Here is a 4153-nt window from a genome sequence, read left to right as displayed (position 1 = left end):
GGATGAGGATGAGGATGAGGAGGAGGATGAGTATGAGGATGAGGATGTTGTTGAGAATAAGGATGACGATGAGGATGAGGATGAGGACGAGGATGAGGATGAGGATGAGGATGAGGATGAGGACGAGGATGTGGATGAGCATGAGGACGAGGATGACGATGAAAATGAGGTTGAGGATGAGCATGAGGATGATGTTGAGGATTACGATGAGGATGAGAGTGGGGTTGCAGATCAGGATTAGGATTAGGATTAGGATTAGGAAGAGGATGAGGATGAGGAAGAGGATGAGTATGTGGATGAGGATGAGGGTGTGGATGAGGATGTGGATGAGGATGAGGATGAGGATGAGGATGAGGATGAGAATGAGGATGAGGATGAAGATGACGTTGAGGATGAGGATGAGGATGATGATGTGGACGCGGAAGAGAATATGGATGAGGATAAGGATTTTGATGCTGATGAGGATGAGGATTAGTATGCGGATTACGATGAGGAGGGGTATGAGCATGACGAATAGGTCTAGGATTAAGATTAGCATTAGGACGAGGATGAGGACGAGGATTGGGAGGAGGATGAGGATGAGGATGAGGATAAGGATGAGAATGAGAATAGGGATAAGGATGAGGATGAGATTGAGGATGAGTATTAGGATGATGATTAGGATAAATATGAGGATGAGGATGAGGATGAGGAAAAGGATTAGGATGAGGGTTTGGATGGGGATGAGGATGAGGATGAGGTTAAGGATGAGGACGTGGATGAGGATGAAGATGGGGATGAGAATGAGGACGAGGATGAGGATGAGGATGAGGATGAGGATGAGGATGAGGATGAGGATGAGGATGAGGATGAGGATGTGGATGAGAATGAGGACGAGGATGACGATGAAAATGAGGTTGAGGATGAGCATGAGGATGATGATGAGGATTACGATGAGGATGAGAGTGGGGTTGCGGATCAGGATTAGGATTAGGATTAGGATTAGGATGAGGATGAGGATGAGCAAGAGGATGAGTATGAGGATGAGGATGAGGGTGTGGATGAGGATGTGGATTAGGATGAGGAAGAGGATGAGGATGAGGATTAGGATGATGATTAGGATTAGGATTAGGATAAGGATGAGGATTAGGATGGGTATGAGGATGAGGATTAGGATGGGGATGAGGAATAAGATTGCGATTAGCGTTAGGATGAGGATGGGGATTAGGATGCTGATGAGGATGAGGATATGGAAGAGGATTAGGATGAGGATGAGGATGAGGATGAGGGCGAGGATGTGGATGAGCATGAGGATGAGGATGAGGATGAAAATGAGGATGAGGATGAGGATCAGGATGATGATGAGGATTACGATGAGGAGGAGAATGGGGTTGCGGATGAGGATGAGGATGATGATTAGGATTAGGATTAGGATTAGGATTAGGATTAGGATTAGGATGAGGATGAGGATGAGGATGAGGATGAGTTTGAGGATGAGGATGAGGATAAGTATGAGGATGAGGATGAGGACGAGGATGAGGATGAGGATTAGGATTAAGATAAAGATGAGGATTAGGATGGGTATGAAAATGAGGATGAGGATGATGATGAGGATTACGATGAGGAGGAGAATGGGGTTGCGGATGAGGATGAGGATGATGATTAGGATTAGGATTAGGATTAGCATTAGGATGAGGATGAGGGTGAGGACGAGGATAAGGATGAGGATGAGAATTAGGATGAGGATGAGCATGAGGATGAGGATGAGGATGAGGATGAAGATTAGGATGAGGATGAGGATAGGAAGAGGATGAGGATTAGGATCAGGATCAGGATTAGGAAAAGGATGAGGATGGGTATGAGGATGAGGATGAGGATTAGGATTAGGGTTAGGATGATGATGAGGATAAGGATGAGGATGAGGATTTGGATGAGAATGAGCATGAGGATGAGGATCAGGATGACGGTAAGGATGATGATGAGGATGAGGATCATGAAGAGGATGAGGATTATGATGAGGATATGGATGAGCATGAGAATGAGGATGGGGATGAGGATTTGGATTAGGATGGGAATGAGCATGAGGATGAGGTTGAGGATGAGGTTGAGGATGAGGATGAGGATGAGGATGAGGATGAGGATGAGGATGAGGATGAGGATGAGGATGAGGACGAGGATGAGGATTATGATGAGGATGAGGATGAGGATGAGGAAGAGGATGAGCAAGAGGGTGAGGATGAGGATGAGGATGATGATTATGATTAGAATGACGTTGAGGTTGAGGTTAAGATTGTGGATGAGGATGAAGATTTGGATTAGGATGAGGATGACCGTGAGGGTGAGGATGAGCGAGAGGATGAGGATTAGGTTGAGAATGAGGGGGACGGTAAGGATGAGGATTAGGTTGACTATGAGGGTGATGGTAAGGATGAGGATCAGGATGAACAGGAGGATGGTGATGTTTGGGATCAAGATTAAGATTAGGATGAGGATGAGGATAAGGATGAGGATGAGGATGAGGATGAGGATGGGGATGAGGATGGGGATGAGGATGAGGATGAGGAAGAGGATTAGGATGATGAGGATGGAGAGGATTAGGAAGAGGATGAGGATCAGGATCAGGATGAGGATTAGGATGATGATGAGGATGAGGATGAGTATGCTGAGTAGGATGAGGATGGGTATGGGAATGAGGATAAGAATTAGGATTAGGATTAGGATTAGGATTAGGATTAGGATTAGGATTAGAATTAGGATTAGGATGAGGATGAGGATGAGGATGAGGATGAGAATGAGCATGAGGATGAGGATGACAATGAGCATGAGGATGAGGATAAGAATGAGGATGAGGATGAGCATGAGGATGAGGATGCGAATGTGTGTGAGAATGAGGATAAGGATGAGAATTAGGAAGAGGATGAGGATGAGGATTAGGAAGAGGATTAGGAGTAGGATTAGGATGAGGTTGAGGATGAGGATGAGGATGAGGACTTGGATGAGGATGAGGATGGGTATGAGGATGAGGAATTGGATTAGTGTTAGCATTAGGAAGAGGATGAGGATGACGATGAGGTTGGGTATGAGGATGATGATGTGGATGGGATGGGTATGAGGATGAGGAATTGGATTAGGATTAGCATTAGGATGAGGATCAGGATTAGGATGGATAAGAGGATGAGGATGAGGATGAGTATGAGCATGAGGTTGCCGATGAGGATTAGGATTAGGTGTAGGAATAGGGTTAGGATTAGGATTAGGATTAGGATTAGGATTAGGATTAGGATTAGTTTTAGTGTTAGGATTAGGATTAGTTTTAGCATGAGGATTAGGATAAGGATTAGGATTAGGATTAGGATTAGGATTAGGATTAGGATTAGGATGAGGGAGAGGACAGGATTAGGATGAGGAGGAGGATCAGGATGATGATGAGGATGAGCACGAGGATGAGAATGATGATGAGGATGAGGATTAGGATGAAAACGAGCATGAGGATGAGGATGAGTATGAGGATGAGGATGAGGATGAGGATGAGGATGGGGAAGGGGATGAGGATTAGGATTAGGATTAGGGTGGCGTTGAGTATGAGGATTAGGATGAGGATTAGGACTAGGATGAGGATGAGGATGGGTATGAGGAGGAGGAATTGGATTAGGATTAGCATTAGGATGAGGATGAGGATGAGGATTAGGATTAGTATTAGGATGAGGATGAGGAATAAGATGCGAATGAGGATCAGGACCAAGAAAGGATGAGGATGAGGACAAGGATAGGATATGATGAGGATGAGGATGAGTATGAGTATGAGTATGAGCATGAGAATCAGATTAGGATGAGGATATGGATTACAATTATGATGATGATAAGGATGGGGATGAGGATGAGCATGAGGATAAGCATGAGGATCAGATTAGGATTAGTATTAGGATGAGGATTGTCGCGCCCCTATTTTCGGCTACGCGACCACTCGAGTCGCCACTACATTTTTTACTGTCAAAAATGTAGAAAAATCTTTTTTAGCCCAATTACCTTGGGCCTTTTGGATTTTTGATATCCAGGTTCGGAAGTCGGTTACGGGGTAGGGAAGGTATTAGCACCCCACCCGCCCGCCTTTAGCGGTACCCTATACTAAACTACATGGATTATTATATATTTTTTTATTTGTTGTTATTACTAT

The 4153-nt window shown here is 44.6% G+C and overlaps 1 protein-coding gene across 1 annotated transcript in view; it reads left to right on the top strand.

Moving 5' to 3' along the window:
* The window catches only part of LOC109341295 (putative per-hexamer repeat protein 5), a 58428-nt gene that overhangs the window by 53528 nt on the left and 747 nt on the right, over window positions 1–4153 (top strand). The gene's annotated exons all lie outside the window — the stretch shown is intronic.

This window comes from Lupinus angustifolius, unplaced genomic scaffold (genome assembly GCF_001865875.1).
Source record: "Lupinus angustifolius cultivar Tanjil unplaced genomic scaffold, LupAngTanjil_v1.0 Scaffold_426, whole genome shotgun sequence".
Taxonomy (NCBI): Eukaryota; Viridiplantae; Streptophyta; class Magnoliopsida; order Fabales; family Fabaceae; genus Lupinus; species Lupinus angustifolius.
The sequence above is the reverse complement of the archived record's forward strand: the minus strand, read 5'-3'. Positions and strand labels throughout refer to the sequence as shown.